This window comes from Sus scrofa, chromosome 9, assembly GCF_000003025.6.
Source record: "Sus scrofa isolate TJ Tabasco breed Duroc chromosome 9, Sscrofa11.1, whole genome shotgun sequence".
NCBI classification, from domain to species: Eukaryota; Metazoa; Chordata; class Mammalia; order Artiodactyla; family Suidae; genus Sus; species Sus scrofa.
The window spans coordinates 63,006,285-63,029,397 of NC_010451.4; the positions used below are offsets into that span (position 1 = coordinate 63,006,285).

The 23,113-nt window shown below is 45.8% G+C and overlaps 1 long non-coding RNA gene across 7 annotated transcripts in view; it reads left to right on the forward strand.

Annotated features, from left to right (window-relative positions):
* The window catches only part of LOC110255465, a 92,997-nt gene extending 73,362 nt beyond the window's left edge, over positions 1-19,635 (forward strand). For 3 of the 7 annotated variants that reach the window (XR_002335759.1, XR_002335763.1, XR_002335764.1), the window contains 5 exons: positions 960-1,119; positions 2,030-2,160; positions 3,685-4,489; positions 10,108-15,800; positions 18,064-19,635. This is a non-coding gene — a long non-coding RNA (uncharacterized LOC110255465). The remainder of the gene's footprint in view (positions 1-959; positions 1,120-2,029; positions 2,161-3,684; positions 4,490-10,107; positions 15,801-18,063) is intronic. The other 4 variants (XR_002335761.1, XR_002335762.1, XR_002335765.1 and 1 more) reach the window with 4 other exon arrangements.

Genomic DNA, 23,113 nt, shown 5'->3' on the forward strand with positions numbered 1-23,113 from the left:
AAATATTTCTCAGGCACCACATGCCACTGTTGTGAATATTGAGTTTCTAGAACAGGGGCTGGAAAGTAAGGAGAGTCACACCTCATGGTACCAGGGTGGTACCATGGGCCATGCTTCCACTGCATTCCTGCCATCTGGAACAGCAATGTCATGACTGGTTGGCTTGTCTCTTACCCACTTCCCCTGCTCATGTTCTTTGCAAGTTTGGATGTCCAGTCCATCAGTCCATCCATCTGTGCAGCATGGAGGGTGTGGAAGAGTGGGCCTCCAGTTAAGGTCAGCAAAGGAGGAAGGGAAGGTGGCTTCCTGCCAGGGGTCGTGGAGATGCTCTGTGAACTAGACCTGGGCTGGGGCCTAGAACTGGGAGAAGTAGACTGTTGGGTTAGGCAGGGGAGGGTATTGCCCAAAGACAAGAGAAACACCAGCCCCCAGGGAGGGGTGCTGCTCAAAGACAAGAGAAACACCAGCCCCCAGGGAGGGGTGCTGCTCAAAGACAAGAGAAACACTAGCCCCCAGTGAGGCTGTGTTTAGAGATGGGCCTCTGAGGAGATCATTAGGTTGCACCCTTGGCATTTGGAGTTTCCCAGGCCAGGGATCAAATCCGAACCACAGTGCAGGCATCGCTGTATCCTTAACCCACTCTAGCAGGCCAGGGATTGAACTGGTACCTCCACAGTGACATATGATGCTGTAGTTGGATCTTTAACCCACTGCACCATAGCAAGAGCACCCAAGAGTTTTTATTTTTAAGACATTAAACCTTAGCATCTGTGGTTATGGTGGATCTCTCCATCCAAATCCATCTATTCCTACATTTCTTTCTTTTTTGGTTGTTATAAATAGTGTTCTATTATTTTTCTCCACCAGCCTAGAACAGAAATTTTAGAAATTTCTACTTAGGTGTCTTTGGTTATTGTTGGGACTACCATAGTGTTTTTAAAATGTTTTTTTTTTTTCAGTTGTTTATTGCAAATGTAACAGAATTTATCATGGTCTGTGCACATGGGTGAGAAGAAGAATTTCCAGACTCAGGAAAATGAAAAGAAAAAGGAGTTTAAGATGAGAGGTGCTGCAATTGCAGAAGGATGACTTCCTGATTATCAGGGAAAGCCAAATCTGGTGCGTGGTCATGTCTGTTTTCGTAGTCCAGGTTGAAGTCCCACAGAATTCAGTTAACTTTTCTGTATGAATTTCTTACCTATTATTTGCCGGGCTTTTTCACTGGTTGAAATAATTTATCTTTAGATTCTTTTGGCTTTTGTATGCAGAGAAGCATAATATCTGAAAAATAATTAATTTCCCTGAAAATTAATTAATGCTCTTTTTCAGGTAAGGAAATGCTTTTTCCCCCCCATTTTCCAAGAATTTGGGTCCTGATCAGAGGTGTTTCATGTCTTCCTCCCCTGATGCCCCCCTGGGATTGTCAGAGTCTGAGCCTCCACCCTTGAGGACACGGGACTCTTGCACAGATTCGGGTTAAGAGGTGTGGGCAGGGGTAGCCCCCAGGAGAGGAATAATGACTTCCTGACCTTAATTTCATCATCCTCAGGAAGCCTTTGACTTTGGGTGGATTGATTCTTGGTTTTGCAGTAATGTTAGATGAGTGAGCCATGTCCTCCTGAAGCATCTGGGAGCTCTGTCTACATTCATTGTCCAGAATCTCTTAAATTAATGCAGGAAGAAAACTAAAAGGTAGTCCCATTTGTGGAAATAGCTCAGACAGGAGCTCCCCAGGGCCCCAGCTGGAAACCAAGCTGCTTTCTCCAGAACCAGGGAAGGCAGAGACTGAGGCCATCTTGAGTCTGGACAAGGAAGTAGGGGGGTCACTCCTGTTGCACACCCATTCCCAAGGGAATCCTGCAGCATGGAGGGGAAGAAGGTTCATCTCATGAACATCCAAACACCAGGCTTTCTGCTCATCTACCCAAAACCTGTCTCCGTATCTCACAACCCGGCACATGATTCTTCTTATAGGTAGCAATCTTCAATGGAAACTTCATTTTAATTCAGGCATCTGCTTTGTCATCAGCTCCTTTTCTGATTGGGGGACATTGACTTTGGCATCAGGAGAGGACACTGACAAGGAACTGCAAAATCCCTGGGACCTTTTTTTTGGGTAGAGGAACATTGCAGACTTCCTTCTATCAGCATCTTTACCCAGTAAGTGTGCTTGTCAGGAAGTTGGCCTCTGCAGAACACAGCTGTTGTGGGAGGTGCCATTTGTCCTCTCTGGGTAAAAGTGTTTCAGGGGCAGATGCATTTGGGAAATGCTACATTTGCCACTCTGAGAGATGACCATATAAAGCATTCTGATACATTCTGTGGTAAACTGGTGCATTTTTGTTTAATCTAGTTATGTTTCCCAAACTTCTTGGACCGGGGATGGATTGGACTGTGTGTGATGGGTTAGTTCTCCAAACATTAGCTGGTAATCATCAAGTGGGGACAACCTGATGATCAGGGAGGAATGAACAACAAGTGTTTCCAGGAAAGAGGAAAGTGGGTCCATGGAACTTTGGGAGTTGGGTCTAACCTGGGCTGGGATGAGCCTGGCTTGAAGGAGTGACTCTGGGGAAGAGGATAATACCCACAGGCAGAGGGAAAGAGAGAACAGTTCTCCTCTGAGTTTACCTGAGATGTAGGAAGGGATGAAGATAGAGATTGTATCAGAGACCATGGTTACAGAAATGCCAAGAAAGCCTGGCTAGCTGGTGATTCTGGTAGTAAATGTGGTTCATTTACCATTTAATATGCACCCTAGGAGAGTCTCTACCCCATGAAAGTTTCCTATGGCTGCCATAGCCAAGTCCACAGATGGGGTGGCTTAAACAGCAGACAGTTCTGGAGGCTGGAATCCAAGACACAGGTGTGGGCAGGGCTGTTCCCCCCTGAAGCCTATCTCCTGGATGTGTAGACAGCAGTCTCCACCCCATGTCCTCAGAGGGTTATCCCTCTGTGTGTGTCTGTGTCTTGACCTCCTCTTCTTATAAGGACACCAGTCATTTTGGACTAGGGCCCCACCCTAGTGACCCAACTTTATCTTAATCTCCCTTTTAAAGGCCCCACCTCCAAATATAGTCACATTCTGCTGTGGTGAGTGTCAGGAGTCCAACATGCGATTTTGATAGAGGGACACAGTTCAGCTCATAACAGGAGCTAACACCATGCTGGTGGCCAGGACCTGCATTTATACCACTGGCTGGCCCCGAGTGTAATGAGTGTAGATGACATGGCCAAGCACAGATGGGGTGGCCACCACATGGGGCCCTGTGTGTTGCAGCTGCAGTTACATTGCTGAGGGTGGGAGAGGGGTGGGACATGGCTTCTAGGCAAGAGTCCCAGAAGAATGGGTTCTTGTCCTATGTCTCTCCATTCCCTGAGGTGTGGTCTGATCCCAGACTTCCTCCTCCAGATATTGATTCAGTGCCTGGGGGGCTGGAGCCTTTTTCCAGGGGAACCTAAGCAGGGTAGGTCACCCTGTGGGTATTTGGGGAACTGGGACAGAAGGCCTGGTCTTTTAGAAACCTCCAGGGAACACCTACACACACACACACACACACACACACACACACACACCAGTGCCTTTTGGTTCCTTCTCAATGGATGTCATGTGTGGGTCCTGGGAAAGTAACACTGATTAAATAACACTGAGATGCAAGGTAGGCTTTTCTCTCACCTTCCCAGATCACCTCATCTTCCACCTGGCCTACTTGTCCCTGAAAGCTCCAGCCTGCGTTAACCATCATCTGTTAGCGATTTTCAAACAGCGAGACAGAACCTGGACTCCTCACAAATCCAGTTCCAGACATACCAGTTCTGGTGGAGGCAGCTGCCAGGCCTTGGCCATAACCTTGACCTGATCTCTCATGTCTTCACAAAGGCACAGCCCCTGAAGTGGGGAGGTCTCACTGCTTCGAGGACAAGCCAGTTTGTACATTTGAATATACAAAATAGATGAGTAATCACAAAGTCTTCTTCCAATGTTTTAAATGTATTGGGTGTCTATTTGTGATTCTACTTTAATAAAAGCCTTTTTTGGGCAAACAAATCATTTACATATAATAAACCATGTATGGTATATAATATACATTATAATTATATGTAATATATAATATAATTATTATACATTATTTTTGATTCAACATATAATATATTTTTATATTTATATGTTCTATAAATATATATTTATGTTATGCAATTTACTATATATATGGTTTTCCATATATATACCAGAGCCAGTGAAACATCTGCATTTTTATAGGAAATCTTTATACAGGTGATTCTTGCAAATTTAACCTTGATAAAGTCAGTCATAGTCATGAATTTTTTGGTTTGTTTCTATTATGTGTCCTTTGTCCTAGGTCAGCTTCATAATTTCATGGTGTCTGATGAAGAAGCCATGAGGAAAGTCTGTCTGCCTGCCTATCACAGGAGTTAGGGGATGCATGAGACAGATTTTTATGTTTTTTTGGAACACTTCAGCAGCAAGGTATGAAGTATTTGTTAAAATTGCTTTCACCACTCTTATTTTATTTTTCTTTATTAAGAGGTACCCAGCAGGGCCAATGAAACAAACACATTCTAAAAGGCATAGGATTTTATCAACCTATGTTTTTCAAGCTTGAAGTTTACCTGAGAGCTCAGTTATGCTAAAAATGTTCACCCATGGGTGGCGAGTTACCATCCTTCCCCTGTCCTGCTGCAGACTTTCTTGGGGAAGCTGCTTCCAGATTCAGTTTTCGTCTTTCCTCTGGTCCCTGCCCCTCATGATCCTAGGGTTAGAGGCCCCTTGTTGTCCCTTCATCCCTGGGTTCTGCCCATTGAGATGCATGATGCCCACTTCTGTGTGAATCTGTTAGATAATATAGTGGACATATGGCCTGTGCCATATTTAGAAAGTACTTAGGATGAAATGCATTCATTTTTTTATCCAAAATGCAAATGGCCCTCTGTGTCACCTGAAGTCCCACTTGGCATTAATAATTGTTTCCCTAGGTGTTTGCTCTTGCCACAGATCAGCTGATCATGTTACTCAAGCTCTGTATTAAGGTGAAGACCCACATACTGGGGCCTTTGGGCTGACCACCCAGGACATCCTGGAAAGAAGCAGACACTGGTGCTGCCTTTTCCCCTTCAGATCCATCCAATGGGTGTTGGTGGCAGACATGTCACCCCTAAGCCAATTTGATGGCCATTGTGGGTCCTCGTGGACATATGGAACTTGTGAGGGGTAGGTAGGTAGCACAGGACCCTTCTGCTTTGTCATCAGTTCTGTTCCAGAAGTCGATTTGGTTACAGCTGGGCACAAATATCCTCAAACCACGACCACTCTGCCTTTGATTTATTGGAAAGAAGACCCTAGGTTCAGGTACCCTTTACTGTTCAGACCTATGTTTCCATGATGGGTCCAGCTGTAAAAATCACCCTGGAAAAACAAGACATTCCCAACATTTGTACATTCCAGTTTTTTGTCTGTCATGTCTGTCATCTGACCTGTCACAAAACCATAATTTGAAAAGATACATGTACCCCAATGTGTGCTGCAGCAGTATTTATGATAGCCAAGATATGGAAGACTTAATGTCCACCAACAGAGGATTGGATAAAGAAGTTGCAGTGCTTATATATAATGGACTATTACTCAGCCATAAACAAAGAATGAAATCATGCCATTTGAAGCAATATGTGTGGATCTAGAGATTCTCATACTAAGTAAAGTTAGACAGTGAAAGACAAACAAACAAAAAAAAGAAATAGAATCACAGATTTTACAGTCACCAAAGGGGACCAGTCAGGATTTGGAAGGGATGGACTAGGGGTTTGGGATTGGCATATGCACACTGAGGTATGTGGAATGATTTGCCAACAGGGACCTTCTGTATAGCACAGAGAACTCTACGCAGTATTCCATGCTAATCCATGTGGGAAAAGATTCTGAAAGAGAATGGATGTGTGTACATGTAAACCGAATCACTCTGTTGTACAGAAGAAATAATCACAACCTTGTAAATCAACTCTACTTCAATAAAACTTTAAGAAATGAAGAAGAGAACAAAAACAGGAAAACCACCTGCAAATCTGGAAATGTTTTGCACATGCCCTGCAAAGAGCAGGGGCTCATGGTTAAAGGATGCATGCCTGCAGATTTGGGGTGTGTGGCTTGATCCCTTGTGTCCTCACATCCTGCATGCTCCTGGGGCTTCACTGACTGTCCACTGTGCTCCAGGTGCTTGAGGGATAGAGAGGATGGGCAGGCTTCCTGAAATGCTGTATTAACGAGGATGAGATGCAGAGCATAGCACATCAGAGGCTAAGGAGCACATTAGAGAAAATGGACCTGGTGGAAGTGGACAACAGGGGTGTACTTTTTTGTTTGTTTGTTTGTTTTTAATTTAAAGCCATGGGAGCTGTTTCTGGAAGCCAGGGCTGTAATGCACATGAAGGAGGCATGTCAGGGCCTGGCAGGGACAGGCCTGTGCTCTGTATGCTCTGAGCCTGGCTCTCCATGCACCCTTTTCTCAGATGTTGGCACTGAGGCCCATGCTGCCTGAAGCCCATGAGCTTTCCAGGGCCCCAGCTCATCCTATATGGGAATGATGGCTGAGCAGAGCCCCCTGCAAGCAGACTTTCCTGCTGGGGCCTGTGCCTGATACCCATTCCCACTTTTGAACATGATGGCATATCCAATTCCATCCCTCTGCCTGTTTTCCCCATGTCCCTGCTGGGTTTGGAATCAGCACAGACACAGCTTCAGGAGGGGAAAAAGCAGTTCTTACTGGAGCAGAAGCTACTGTCAGCCAACTTCCACCCATCAGGGCAAAAAGAAGCCACTGAACCCCAGACCAACCCTCTTGCCCATCCTGACTGCTGACTTGGCCCTTACCCCTTCCCCCAAAGGCTAGGCTAATCCCTCTGCACTTCTCTGCTGCCACCCAGTCCTTCACAGTTACAACCACCAGCTCTGCTCTAGGGGATCCAGAGTTGTAACTCTCATCACAGTCATCTGGGGTGTGTCTGAAGATAATGTCCATAATGAGGTCTCATCAGACCAACTGAATGACTTTTGGCACCAGTGTTTGTTTTGTTTTGTTTTTTTAGAGCTCCCAGGTAACTTCCCTCCATAGCCAGGATGAAGAAACACTTTTCTAGGGAATATACTTCACTGAAACTTGGTATCTAGTTGGAAATAATTATGTACATGCAACTGTATAACACAGTTAATACATTTTACATTTATATTATGTTATACTATATCATTATTATTCCTCCTATATAATGATATGTAATATATTTTAATGCTATGTAAATATTTGCATATTATGATTGTAATTGCATTATATAGTATATGCACACCATATAGTGTATAATTACACCAGGCACTTATTTTTTTCATTCATCAGTGGTGAATGTGGAGTGCAGGAACGTGTTAGTAGAAGTTGCAGCCAGGCTAAGTGCACCCTTCCCTTGGCCACAGCCCTTTCCACACTCAGCAGATTTTGCATGTCTATGATTGGGAAAACATGAAGCTGATATGACCAAGGCATTTGGCAGTGAGCATTCCTACGTGCTCTAAAATTTTAATTCAGAATTACAGTGGGGTGAACTTTGGAATTTTAGTTTAGTAAATAAAGTCCTCCCAGCTGGTTTGGACAATCTGCTGTTGGGATGTTTAACTGGGGCCCCCTCGTGGATGGTGTCAAGCAGGGGGAGGCAGAGGCCAGCATGGGGCTTGGGTGGTGGATCAGTGGTCAGGAACTCAAACTCATGACCTGTGGACCAAGGAGAGGAAAGGAGAAGCCTGGGTGGGTGGGAGAGCTGGTAGTGTTGAGTCTCCTGGTTCTGGGAGGAGCTGACACAAGGTCGTGATGGTTGAGGAGGTCTCTGTGGCTTGCTCCTGTCCCAAGGTGCTGCATGGCATCCCCAACAACACCAGGTTTTCCTGATGGTTACCATAAACCAGAAGTCTGGGTTTCCATGTGGAGCCTCCAGTCAGCCCCCATTCAGAATCATCTGTCAGACAAATAAAACAGGACCTGTGGGCTGCACGATCTTGACCCCTTTGCCCAGGGCAGTTGAGACCCTTTTGGCAATAAGGGAGTCCCTGACCCAGTCATGGTCTTGTCTTTCCCATGAGAATGTGCATTTCTGGAGTGGCTCCTGTGCTTTCCTGGGCTTTGTGTGTCTGGTGAATCACCTTGGAAGTCCAGGGACCTAGTGGCTGCATCCCAGGACTGACATGGCAGGCCAGGAAGAGGAACATTTCTGGGGGTGTTTGTTGTCCTTACATGAACTTGGAAATAAGTGGTCAAATTGGCCTTTCCAAATTAAATGCAAAGTTGGCACTGGCTGGGTTGTATCCTACCTGGAACCTTTCCAGGGCTGCCCCCAAAATGATACAGAGCAGGGGCCATGCACCCAAGCCACTGGGGTAGATGTGCAAATGAGCATCTTCCTTCCTTCTCTCTCCTTCCTCTCTCTCACCTCCCTCCCTCCACCCTCTCTGCCTTCCTTCTACTGGGAAATATTTCCAGCACAGAGAAAGCGATGCAAAGAGAACTATAAAGCAGACATCTGGCCCCAGCTTTGTCAGAGTTTGGTGTTCTGTCCCATGTGCTGGAACTGTCTTAAGGAAACCAAACATTACAAGTGGCATCATGGACCAGTGAACCCCTTTCTGCCACTCCAGAATTTAGGTTTGTTTCCCATCTGGTCATCACTCACATCATGCCTATAGTCAGTAGGATAAGCCGTCATCTCTCCAATCTTTGTGTAAATGACACCACATTCAAATCATCCTGCAAACCCCTTTCCCTTCCCAGGATTATGTTTGGGGTCCTCCGAGCAAAGCCAAGGTTCATTCTTTCTCACAGCTTTTCAGTCTGTGGGAAGAAGAGATCATGCCTTGGCTGGGCAGACCCTGAACTTACGGGGTCCAAGGACAGTCCATTTTTGCAGGAAACAATGTTGGATATCTTTTCTGTGCACATGGTCTTGACCTCCTTAATAGAGTTCATGCAGAAGTGCAGTTACTGGCTTGGCCCATCCCCACCAGCTCCTAGGGTCACACAGGTGGGCTCTTATCCTCACCTTTCTGGACCCCTACCCATAAAGCTGGGGTGTTCCAGTGGATGGCCTGCTCCCAGAATTGTGTCTTACTAATAGCAAGTGGTCTGCAGTGACAGTCAGCCCCCGACCTAGGTCCTTGCTTGGGGACTTTCACTGGATATGATGGTGAAGATGATGCATTCACTGCCACCACAGGCTCCTGGAGAGTTGGGCCTCCTCCTTTAGCCTTCCCATGACTGTGGGTTCTGCTCAGTCCTGGGCTTGGATATTATCTCATTGCCAAACTTGGCCCTGTTTGCCGGGTCTATTTTTACATTATACCTATCATTGCTCTGTGTTTGAAGCAGAGGGGTTATTACAGTAGGAGACTGGTACCCTTCTGACCTGAAGTCTGCTTTCTTCCTTTTCTGCTGCTCTGTCTTCCAAGAAAAACAAAGGGAGATTTTTCTCTTACTTTAGAACTTTTCAAACTGCCCCAGAAGCCCTTCAGTTAATCCCTGTAAGCTGTGGTCATGGCCACAACTAGTTAGGGCTCCTTTGAAATGCCAGGTTTCCAGGCATAGGGACAGAGCTCTGAACAGAGCTCACAGGGTCCCCACTGGGTCCTAGTGGCCATCTTGCTTGGGCTCAGGAGGAGGTGGGAATGCCTAAAAGGTGTGTGAGTTACATAGATTGATCCCCAGTCTGCGACCAGGCCCACAGTCACAGGCACCTGCACCCAGATGCCTGTTTCTTTACACCCTCAGTTTCTTTCTTTTCTTTTTTTAAAATTAAAGTATAGTTGATTTACAATGTTTGTGCCAATTTCTACTGTACAGAAAAGTCACTCAGTTATACACATATGTACGTTCTTTATAAAAATACTTTTTTCCCATCACAGTCTATCCCAGGAGACTGGATATATAGTTCCCTGTTGTGTAAAGTAGGACCTCATTGCTTATCCATTCTAAATGTAGTATTTTGCATTTACTATGGACTGGAGGTTACTTTCTTTATGTTTGCATTTCCTCAATGTGTGTTTTCCTTCTCCCCTCCCTTTAGACACTAGCAGCCCCACAACCAGCGAGAAGAAGATGGCCCAGAGCTTCTCCAACTCCTCAGAGGAATCCGACTTGGATACCTCCATGGAAGAAACCATACGTGATACTATCTGGGCCAGAGCGGAGAAGCCCAGCAGTGCCAGGAGAGCCTGGGCAACTCACCAGTGAACTTCCTCATCAAGAAGCTGCAGCAGATGGTGAGCCATCCCCTGGTCAAGCCTGACCTGAACTCGAGGTACCTCTGGTCAACCCCTGCTCAGCCAGTCATGCTCCAGTACCTACCCTACCCACCCTTTCCTGCTAATCCCTCTTCCCTTCCAGCATCAGGTGGCAGTGCCCAGACCACTCTGTTTACCAAGCACCTACTCCCTACCAGGGGAGGCCAAGCCTTGGGGGCACAGAAATCAGTCTTACAGAGGCCACATGCGCAGAGAATGTCTTAGCAGCACATGGGCCCTCAGTCCCCAGGTGGGCCCTGCCTCTTCCCCCTGTATCTCTGTGACCCCTGCTTCCTGGGGTGTGCAAGTTCTGTCTGGTGTGCCCTTCCCTGCACTGCCTGATGGTCACCTCCTGGTTGTCCCTTGAGGCCCAGGCATGATGTCATTTGCTGCCTTGCTTTCCTGAAGCTCTTGAGGCTGCTTCTTGCCTGCAGTCCCTCGAGCCCCCCCCCCCACCATGCACTTGCTTGGTTCCTGTGGATCCTTCCTGCCAGGGCCACCTCTCCCACCCACCAAGTGTTGGCTTGTGGGGCATGGGCAGGGCTGGGGTCATGACCCTGCTGTGTGTGGCACTTTTGCAGTAGGCGCTCTGAATAGCTCACTGGAGGACCCAAGTGGGGCTCCCAGGCCCTGCCATCCCTGGGCTTTATATGGTGGTAAAGGGTGAAAAAGTAATCTGGGTGGGGGGTGCTTGTGAGGAGGGTTCTTCCCGGCCATGGTTCCTTTTTGGCAGGGCCTTGGAGGACCAAGAAGCCCTTCATCCTGTGGATGGCAGGTTACAGGGACATTCTGAAGCCTGGGTGGGCAGTGCCTGGCAGTAGAAAGATAGGACCAGGTATGGGGTGCAGTGTGGTGAGTGGACCCACTGGGTTGGGCTTGGATGGACTTCACTCCCCACCTCTGCTGCATGGAGTCCCTGCACAGGGTCTGGCTGGTGGATGCAGCATCTGGGCCCAGTGGGAAGCTGGGGTGTGTTGGCCCACAGTCAGGCCAAATGGGCACCTCTGGGTGGGAATCCTTGTCTCCTGGGATCAGGTAGGTGCTTGGGGTGTCAGGGCAGCTTTCTGCCACAGGACTATGTGGAGTGGGCTCTCCTCTGGTAGGCTCAGGTTCATCTCTTGACTTCTTAGTGCCTATATCCTTCAGTCCCCATGGGTCTTGGTGTGCCCATGAGGACCCCTCATTTCAGAGTCAGGTGGAAGGAAGTGGGAGATGTATGACTGGGATATGAGTGGCCAAGATGGGTGTAGACAGACTCTCAGGTGCTCCAGATGGATCCAGGGGCTCTGTCCAGCCTGTGTACTTGAAGGCCCTGATGGGGGAGGGGCTGCCATGAAGATCAGAGGGACTGGCAGGGAGGCCTGCTGCACCACCTCCTGGCCATTTGGCACAGGTGTGGCACTTGGCCTCTGACTGGAATCCATCTCCTAGAGTCTGGGGGTCTAGAGAGTTGGCTCTGCCTGAGGTCTCTGGAAGGGGCTCAAGCAGGGAAGCCCTGCTCCTGGCCTGCTCCCAGCCCTGCTCTCTGGGTAAGGGCTCTCCCTGGGCTGAAAGTGCTGTCACCTGTCATTTAAGGGCAAGGTCATATGGCCCCACCTTTTAGGGGAAGCTCAGGCCTTGGGGCCACCCTGCAGCAAAGACATGGGAAGTGTGCATTCAGCTGTTCTTTCTTCCATGTCATCGAACAGTTTTATGAAAGTTACACGATTATTATAAAGACCTCAAGCTGTATGGGAAAGCACAGATGCCAGCACCAGAAGTGGTTGTCAGTAATGTTTCATGAACATTCCAGATGTGCCTCTCCAAAGGGTTACAGGTAATGGGTGGCCATGTACAGATAGAAATACGTGGGTAAGTGTGGGCTCAATGTACACACAATGTTAATAAATCAACAATAAGATGATGTGAATTGAACATAAAAGGAGAAAAAGTCAGTGTAGGAACTGCTGCACTTTAGTGATTTTTTTTTTGCCAGAAGAGATTCTTTCTGGATAAATCTGTAAAGTTAAAAGAAACAATGAATAAATACGGGAAGGCTAAATTCTTAATTTTTTTTATTATAATCTTTCCTCTTCTCTTATTGCTGTACAAAACTTAGCATTCTCTCCATGTATGGTTTGGGGTAGATTAATCTGATTGCTGTGATAAACAGGCCTCTAAACCTCAGGTACTTAACACAGAGGTTTCCTTTCTTGGTCCACTGGGGATTTGCAGGAATGAAGAGGTGGTGGTTCTGCTCCATGCAGCCATGAAGGGACACAGGCTGCATTGGTTGGGTAGCAGGGACATTCCCTGGACCCTGGAATCCTCCACAGTATCTCCTGTGTCTACCCAGAGGATGAGGGAGGGGAAAGAGAGAAGTCATGGATCACAACTGTCCTCCTACCTTCCCTCACATCCTCTAGAGGCTATTCTTGACCTGTGTTCCTGATCTGGGCTCCTGACCCAGGCACCTGACCCATGCACCTGACTGCATGCATCTAACCTATACTAACCCACCTAACCCATACTCTTGACCCAGGCAACTGACCCATGAACCTGACCCATACTAACCTACCTAACCCATACTCTTGACCCAGGCTCTTGACCCATGCTTTTGACAGCATTCCCCTGACCCATGCTGCTGACCATATGCACCTGACCTATGCTTCTGACTTTCAGAGACTGAGGAATATAGTTTAGCTTTTGTTCCAAGAAAGAAAATGTCACTATCAGTGTGTACACAGGCATCTACTGTGTGGCCTTTATTTCTCATCAGAGAACAAAGAGAAAGACCCACATACCGTTGGCTCTTCAAATCGGTGTGGTTCATGCAATGAAATAATGCTCCAAAGAAGGGGAAAATCCTCCACAAGGAACAGAGAACCCCATTGATCCAGGAAATGTGAAGTGTCCATTTCCACTGGTGCTCTGTATCTTCTCTGTGGCTTCTGAAGGAGGTGGGCAGAGAGATGAATGGATTCATGTATAAGCATTATCACCAAGGTGAGTTTCAGTGAGTGAAACAAGAGAGGCATTAGGTATGGATTTGTTTTCATACAAAATGAGTCACCATGTGCATGTCAATGGCTTCCATTTCAAAAAAGTCATTCTTGTTGCCTCTTGTGCGAAAGAAGTGTGGAGAGGCTTGCTGTGCAATTTCCCTGGTTGATTTTTCAGAAGATTCATGAAAGAATAGCTAATAGTTTTACATTCTTGACCTTTTTCTTTTCATGGGCAATAGATCCCCACAGTTCAAAGGTCCAAAAATGGAGTTTGAAGAAAAAAGTCCTAGCTATCAGCAATTAGTTGCACTGGTACCATTTTTAGTCACATTTCCTAGATAGAGATGTCATTTTTGCCTATTGAAGGACATACATATGTCTTAAGTTTAAGGAGGTCTAGGAAGTGGTCTAATATATGCTTTCATTTCCTTTCCCAACAAAGGTCATCATGTCCTCCAAGTGGCTTGTGGTTTTGGCTTGATAACCTCTAAAGAAAAGGATTGTTCCATAACCAAATAATTACACAGCCCAGAAGCAAATGCATGCTTGGGGTTTAGGCATCCTGGCGAGCCGCTTGCAGGCTGACTTGTGTGTCTATACTGATGGAGCTTGGACTCCAGGTGGCCTTGGTCAGAGGACACTCAGGGGATGAAGGGCTGTGGCTGGGTGTACCCCTCAGCTCAAAAGGCCTTGCATGCCAATGGCAAGATCCAGATGTTTCCACCTCTCAGGTATGCATACCCATCCAAGCTCCACCACCTGCTCCCTTGATGTATGACATCGCCCATGTGCACCTGGCTGATCCTCAGTATCTCTGTGTGGACAGCAGGGACAGTCACACTCTCAGCCTCACAGGGGCATGCATGAGAACATGATTACAGACAATATAACAGGACAGCAATGCCAGATCTGAGCTGTGTCCATGAACCAAGGAACAGGTCCCAACAATGCTGGATCCTTGGCCTACTGAACGACACCAAGGAATGACCCCATGCCCTTGTGTTTACTAGTCAGCTTCCCTTCTGCAGAGCCATGATGGGAACTCCTGTGGCACAGGTTTGGAAGGCCTCTTGACTAGGATCTTCCAGATGACATGTTCGGACAAAGCACAGACAATGCCAAGGTGTGAGGTGGCGGGGAGTATCCTGCTTCTTAGGCACTGCACTTTGAGAGACTAGGTTTTGGTGTTTGGGGTTGACAGACAGGCCATCTGTCATCTCTTTCTGGCATTGCCAAACACTGGTTCCATGATCCCAGGACAGGGTAACTTCCCCCAGCCTCAGGTTCCCCATGTGACCCGTGGGAACCATTGGAATACACAGATGGCTAAGGGTCCAGTAACCAAACCCATTTGGTGGGAGGAAGCAGGCCCTTCCCAGCACCACAGGCACCACAGCTCTGCCTCTGACCATGGGCCCCAACGGACCTGACGGAACTCTGCCATGCAAACACACAGGTGCCTGGCAACCAGTGCAGATGACCATTAGGGTGGAGGGAGTGGGAGGCCCACCAGGTTCTAGAAGGCCCTTCTCTCTTATTCCTGTGCTTCCTGCTCAGGGATCTCACAGAAGCACTGCCTTTGTGGAGCGCCAAGGGCTGATGGAAACCAGGAGCTGGATGTGGCAACAGGCAAACTTTGATGGTCAGGCAGTGTCCTGGCTCTTCTGGGTGTCGTTTTTCCAACTGGAAAATGATCTGACTGGTGGTAAAACCGTCAGACTTAGATGATTTCAACTTGTAAGGTGATCTTTTTGTTTGTTTGTTTCAAGAAATTCATACCTTCATAAAATCCTTTCAAATATTAGAGAAGGGGAGGTCATCAAAGCAGAAGGCCCCTTGTGCCTCAGCAGTAATGGACCCATTAATGTCCATGAGGAAGCGGGATTGAACTCTGGCCTTGCTCAGTGGGTTAAGGATCCGTGAGCTGTGGATTAGTTGGTAGACCCATCGCGGATTGTGGGTGGCCAAGGCCATGGTGGTGGCATAGGCCAGCAGGAGAAGGTCTGATTGACCACCAGCCTAGCAACTTCTCCATGCTGTGTTTGGGGCCAGAAAATAAAGATAAAATCTACCTTTCTAAAAAATCTAAAAGATACACATTGCCTCCTGTTATTACTGAGGCACTGAAGTAACGAATCTTCGCATCTTTGCCCAGGGCATACGTTACTAAGTCGATTTTAACTGAAGCATGATATCCATAGAATTCCTATAAAGATGTACACAGGGATCTACCGTGTGACCTTTATTTCTCATCAGAGAATGAAGAGAAAGACCCATTCCCTGCTAGCTCTGGAAAGAGTTGCGGTTCATGCAATGAAATAATGATGAAAAGAAGGGGAAAATCCTCCATAAGGAAGAGAGAACACCATTGCTCCTGGAAAAGTGAGGTGTCCATCTGCACGGGGGCTCTGTATCTTCTGTGTGGCTTCTGAAGTAGGTGGTAGAGAGATGGATCGACTCATGCATAAGCATTACCACAGAGGGGAGTGACGGTGAGTGAAACAAGAGAGGCATTAAGTATGCACAGGTTTTCATATAAAATGAGTGACCATGGGAATGTCAATGGATTCCATTTCAAAAAAGAACTCCCTGTTGCCTTTTGTGTGAAAGACTTGTGGATAGGCTTCCTGTGCAATTTACCTGGTTGAGTTTTCAGAAGTTTCATGAAAGAACAGCCAATAGTTTTAAAATCTTGACCTTTTTCTTTTCATGGCCAATAGATCCCCATAGTTCAAAAGTCCAAAAACGGAGTTTGAAGACAAAAGCCCTACCTGCCATCACTGAGTAGCACTGCAACCATTTTTCATCACATTTCTTGATAGAGAGGTCATTTTGGCCTATTGAAGGAAATGCATATGTCTTAAGTTTAAGGAGGTCTAGGAAGTGGTCTAATATATGCTTTCATTTCCTTTCCAACCAAAGGCAGGCTCGTCATCCAACCGGATTTTTGGTTTTTGCTTCAAAACCTCTAAAGTAAAGGACTGTTCCATAAAAAAAGAATGACGCAACACAGAACTGAAAGCATACGTGGGGTTTAGGCCACCTGGTGAACCGCTGGCAAGCCGACTTGTGTGTCTATGCCAATGGAGCTTGGACTCCAGGTGGCCTTGGTCAGAGGACACCCATAGGATGAAGGGCTGTGGGTACCCCTCAGCTCAAACTGCCTTGCATGGCAATGGCAAGATCCAGACTTTTCCACCTCTCTGGTCTGGGGACCAATCCAAGCTCCACCATCTGTTTCCTTGATGTATGACATCACACATGTTCACCTGGCTGAGCCTCAGTCTGCCGTTCTGTACAACAGGGACAGTCGCACTCTCAGCTCCCAGGGGCTTGCATGAGAACATGATTATGGACAATACAGGGACAGCGATGCCAGACCTGAGGAGTGTCCATGACCTAAATAACAAGTCCCAGCAATGCTGGATCCTCAGCCTACTGAACGAAGCCAAGGAATGACCCCATGCCCTCGAGGTTACTAGGCAGTTTCCCTTCTGCTGAGCCATGATGGGAACTCTTGTGTCAAATGTTTGGAAAACTTTTATTGGGATGTTCCAAATTACCTGTGTGTATCAAATCACAGACCACCCCAAGGTGTGAGGTGGTGGGGATTATCCTGCTTCTTAGGTTACCCACTTGGAGAAAGTGGGTTTGGAGTGTGGTGTCCAGAGACAGGCTTTTGGCGGTCTCCTTCAGGACTTGCCAACCAACAGTTCCATGATCCCAGGACAGGGTAACTTCCCCCAGCCTCAGGTTACCCATGCGACCTGTGGGAACCATTGGAATACACAGATGGCTTTGGGACTGACAGCCAAACCCATTTGGTGGGAGGAAGTAGGCCCTTCCCAGCACCACAGGCACCACAGCTCTGCCTCTGACCATAGGCCACAACAGACCCCACGAACACTGCCACCCAAACACACAGGTGCCTGGAAACCAGGGCAGATGGCCGTTAGGGCTGAGGGTGTGGGAGGCCCACCACGTTCTAGAAGGCCCTGCTCTCTGATTCCTGTGCTTCCTGCTCAGGGATCTCACCAGAGCACTGCCTTTGGGGAGTTCCAAGGGCTGATAGATGCCTGAAGCTGAATGTGGCAATGGGTAAACCTTGATGGTCAGGCAGTGTCCTGGCTCTTCTGGGTGTCATTTGTCCCATCTGGAAAATGATCTGGCTGGTGGCAAGACAGTAAAAATCAGACATTGTCAACCTGTAGGGTGCATCTTTTTTTTAAAGAAAATCATACATTCATAAAATACACTTTCAGAAATTCCAGAAAGGGAGGTCATCATAGCAGAGGGCCCCTTGTGGCTCAGCAGTAATGGACCAACTTAAAATACATGAGGAAACAGGTTTGAATACTGGCCTTGCTCAGTTTTTTAAGGATCCGTGAGCTCTGGATTAGGTGGTAGACGCATCTCATATCATGGGTGGACAAGGCCATGGCTGTGGCGAAGGCCAGCATGTGTAGTTCTGATTGACCACCCTCATAGGAAACTCTCAATGCTATGTGTGGGACCCCCAAATATCAAGATGAAATCTCCTTTATTTTTAAAAAAGATACACCAGGCCTGCTGTTATTATTTTTTATTTTATTTTATTTTATTTTTTTATTTTTTATTTTTTCCCACTGTACAGCAAGGGGGTCGTTATTATTGAGGCATTGAATGCATCTTTGAATCTTTGCCCAGGGCATACATTAGTATATTCATTGTATCCAAAGAATGATATCCATTGAAATTCTATTACCATGTACACAGGGATCTACTGTGTGGCCTATATTTCTCATCAGAGAAACAAGAGGGAGACACACTCCCCACTGGCTCTTGAAATCGTTGTGGTTCATGCAATGAAATACTACTGAGAAGAAGGTGAAAATCCTCCAACAGGAACAGAGAACATCATTGCTCCTGGAAAAGTGAAGTGTCAGTCTGCACGGGTGCTCTGTATCTTCTGTGTGGCTTCTGAAGGAGGTGGGCAAAGAGATGGATGGGCTCATGCATAAGCATTATCTCTGAGGTGAGTCATGGTGAGTGAAACAAGAGAGGTGTTAGGTATGGACAGGTTTTCACATAAAATTAGTGCCCATGGGCATGTCAATGGTTACCAGTTAAAAAAAGAAATTCATGTGGCCTGTTGTTGGAAAGAATGTGGAGAGGCTTGCTGTGCCATTTACCTGGTTGAGTTTTCAGAAGATGCATGAAAGTACAGCAAATGTTTTTACATTTTTGAACTTTTTCTTTCACGAGCAATAGATCCCCATAGTTCAAATGTCAAAAAATGAAGTTTGAAGACAAAGGCCCTACCTTCCAGCCCTGAGTAGCACTGGTACCATTTTTTTGTCGCATTTCCCAAATAGAGAGTACGTTTTGGCCTATTGAAAGAAATACAATGTCATAAGCTTAAGGAGGTCAAAGCAGTGGTCTAATATATGCTTTCATTTCCCTTCCCACCAATGGCAGTCTCTTTCTCCAACCAGAATTTGAGTTTTGGCTTGATAAACTCTAACACGATGGAGGATAATGTGAGACAAAGAATGTATGTATATGGATGATGGGGTCACTTTTCTTACAGCAGAAATTGATGAACATTGTAAATCAACTATAATAAAACCTTATTTAAAAATCTACAGCAGAATTAAAAAATATCTACAGCAGAATTTTTAGGCTGATGCCCCTGTCCCCAACTACCTGGTGTGGTCTAGGAGAGGTGGCCACTGGGGGTTGTCACTCCCTCCCCGTGGTACTTGGGCATGTGTGGGACAACTTTGAGCCTCAGTGTCCCCTCCTGTTTAATGGAAGCAGCCACCCTGCATTTAATAAATGTCCCCAGGTCCCCAGGTGTCTGGGGTCTATGCTCTGTACTGGGCCTGGTTTCTTTGGAGCAGGTCTTGCCCCTTTGTTCCAATCCAGGAACACTTGTGAAAGCAACCAATCATGGACCTCACTCTCCTGCAAGTCTCAGAGCAGGCTGGACCAATGTGGGACTTCCTGTGAGCTTACAGATGGAGGGATAGAAGCCAAGGAGAGGCCACAAAGCTGGCTTTTCCCCCACCATCCCTTGCCTGGACCCCCCCTTCCACCTGAGCAGCTTGGCCCAGGGCAGCCCTCGCCCTCCTGGACTGCACATGTCCTTTATTAAGGAGGCATAGCTTAAAACACGGTCATGTGAGGCAAATGGGATAACCACTACACTACAGAAACCCTGCCCACATGAACAAAAGAAAAGTCAACAACCATATGATCATCTCAATAGATGCAGACAAAGCATTTGACAAAGTCCAACATCCATTCATGATGAAAACTCACCAAAGTGGGTATAGAGGGAACATTCCTGAACATAATCAAAGCCATTTATGACAAACCCACAGTGAATATAATACTCAATGTAGAAAAACTGAAAGCCTTCTCACTCAAATCTGGAACAAGATAGGGATGCCCACTCTCACCACTGCTCTTCAACAGAGTTTTGGAAGTCCTAGCCACAGCAATTAGACAAACAAAAGAAATAAGAGGCATCCAAAGAGGAAGAGAAGAGAGAAAACTCACTGGATGCAGACGACATGATACTACACATAGAAAACCCTAAGGACTCAACCCAAAAACTACATGAACTGATTAATAAATTCAGCAAAGTAGCAGGATATAGGATTAACATTCAGAAATCAGTCCCATTTCTGTATACCAACAATGAAATGTTAGAAGAGGAGTACAAAGTTATAATACCTTTTTAAGTGGCACCTCAAAAAAATCAAATACCTTGGAATACACCTGACCAAGGAGGTAAAGGACCTATATGCTGAGAACTATAAAACTTTAATCAAACACATTAAAGAAGATATAAAGAAATGGAAAGATATTCCATGTTCATGGATTGGAAAAATCAATATTGTAAAAATGGCCATACTACCCAAAGCAATCTACAGACTCAATGCAATCCCTATCAAATGACCCATGACATTTTTCACAGAACTAGAACAAACCATCCAAAAATGTATATGGAACCACAAAAGACCCATAATCACCAAAGCAATCCTGAGAAACAAAAACCAAGCTGGGGACACAACTCTCCCAGACTTCAAGCAATATTCCAATACCACAGTCATCAAAACAGTGTGGTACTGGGATCAAAACCAAGGGAACAGAATAGAGAACTCGGAAATAAACCCTGACACCTATGGTCAATTAATCCTTGACAAGGGAGGCAAGACATAAAATGGGAAAAAGAAAGTCTATTCAGCAAGCATTGCTGAGAAACCTGGACCGCTGCATGCAAAGCAATGAAACGAGAACACACCCTCACACCATGCACAAAAATAAACTCAAAATGGGTGAAAGACTTAAATAGGACACCATCAAAGACTTAAACAGGACACCATCAAACTCCTAGAAGAGAACATAGACAAAACACTCTCTGACATCAACATTATGAATATTTTCTCAGGTCAGTCTCTCAAAGCAATAGAAATTAGAGCAAAAATTAACCCATGGGACCTCATCAAACTGAAAAGCTTTTGCACAGCAAAGGAATCCAAAAAGAAAACAAAAAGACAACTTACAGAATGGGAGAAAATCATTTCAAAAGATGCAACGGACAAGGGCTTAATCTCTAGAAGATATAATCAACTTATACAACTCAACATCAAAAAAGCCAATCACCCAATAGAAAAATGGGCAAAAGACCCGAATAGACTGTTCTCCAAGGAAGATACACAGATGGCCTACAAGCACATGAAAAAATGCTCAACATCACTGATTATAAGAGAAATGCAAACCCAAACTACCATGAGATACCACCTCCCACCTGTCAGAATGGCCATCATCAATAATTCCACAAAGAACAAATGCTGGAGGGAGTGTGGAGAAAAGGGAACCCTCCTGCACTGTTGGTGGGAATGTAAACTGGTACGGCCACTATGGAGAACAGTCTGGAGATACCTTAGAAATCCATACATAGAACTTCCATATGACCCTGCAATCCCACTCTTGGGCATATATCCAGACAAAAAGTTTCCTTGAAAAAGACACATGCACCCCCACATGTTCATTGAAACACTAGTCACAATATCCAAGACATGGAAACAACCCAAATGTACATGGACAGATGATTGGATTAGGAAGATGTGGTTTATATATGCAGAATGGAATACTACTCAGCCATAAAAAGAACGACATAATGCCATCTACAGCAACATGGATGGAAGTAGAGATTCTCATCCTGAGTGAAATAAGTCAGAAAGACAAAGACATATACCATATCACTTATAACTGGAATCTAATATACAGCACAAATGAACCTTTCCACAGAAAAGAAAATCGCAGACTTGGAGAATAGACTTGTGCCCGCCAAGGGGGGTGGGTGGGAGAGATCGGGAGCTTGGGATTATTGGATACAACTTGGGATGGACTTACAATGAGATCCTGCTGAGTAGCATTGAGGACTATGTCTAGATACTTTTACTGCAACAGAACAAAGGGTGGAAAAAAATGTATACATGTAAGTGTAACTTGGTCCCCATGTTCTACAGCGAAAAAAAAATTGAATTAGAAGAATTAATGTAAAAAAAAAAAAAAAACCTGCTGTCGTGGATCTTACCTGAAGTCCTCTATTCCCCGAAAAAGGTATTTTTTCTTCATTTTCCTCGGGCAGGGAGAGTCTCCATAACAGTCTGCATGATGTGGAGGACCCCAAGACAGCAGCCCAAGGAGGACAGGCACTCTCGCAAGACAGCTGGAATCTGGGTCTTCAGCTTCACTCTGGTGCCACAGGGGCTTCTGGGAGTCCTCCATCTTGCAGACAGTTAATGGCCAGGCAGCTGCTCTCTCCTGGATCTGAAGGCGTCCCTGGGAGCAGAGTGATGTTGGGTAGGAGAATCCTGTATGGGAAGCTCAAAGAAGGTAAGCAGGGTGTCAGGGAACCCCTTGCAGAAGACCACATACTCCTTGGGGTACTTGGCAGCTGCTGTGTGGCCACGGACTCAGTGCCATCCCTCAGTGTGGTGTGTGGAGCCGAGGTTGATGGCAGAAACCTGTGGCGGGAAGGATGGTCATGAGCAGGTGAGGCCAGGGGCCAAGTGACTGCTGGGCTAACACTTACACAACTCGCAGCCCCTTCTAATTTTTCAGTTTCCACGTGGAAGATTATGGGATTTGGCAGCTTTCAAAATTGTTTTTAAAATCCCCTTACCTATATCTATATTTATATATATATGTGTATCTGTATCTGGAACTTACTAGTTCTGTTTATATTGTGTATATAATAGTAGTTATCATAGACTGTTTTTTATATTCCAGAAACTATTTTTATCTTATTTATTTTTTTAATTAAAAAATTTAATATATAAAAAAATCAGTTTAAACATTTCCCTCCATCTTCCCATATGGATAATTGCAATAATTAGAAATTGGGGTATATTGTAATATTATTTTATGTGAAATCTTAGTGAAAAAGTTCCCCTTTCCTCCAGTCTTGACCTAAAACCAAGGTGGCTTTTTTTTTTGGTATAATGATCAGAGCAATCTAATTTCACAGGATTTCCATCCCACAGCCCAAGCACATCCCCCACCCCCCAAACCATCTCCTCCAGAGACCATAAGTTTTGCAATGTCTGTGAGTCAGCATCTGTTCTGCAAAGAAGTTCGGTCTGTCCTTTTTTCAGATTCCACATGTCAGTGAAAGCATTTGATGTTGGTGTTTCATTGTATGGCTGACTTCACTTAGCATGATAATTTCTAGGTCCACCCATGTTGCTAAAAATGTTGGTATTTCATTTTTTTAATGTCTGAGAAATATTCCATTGTGTATATGGAA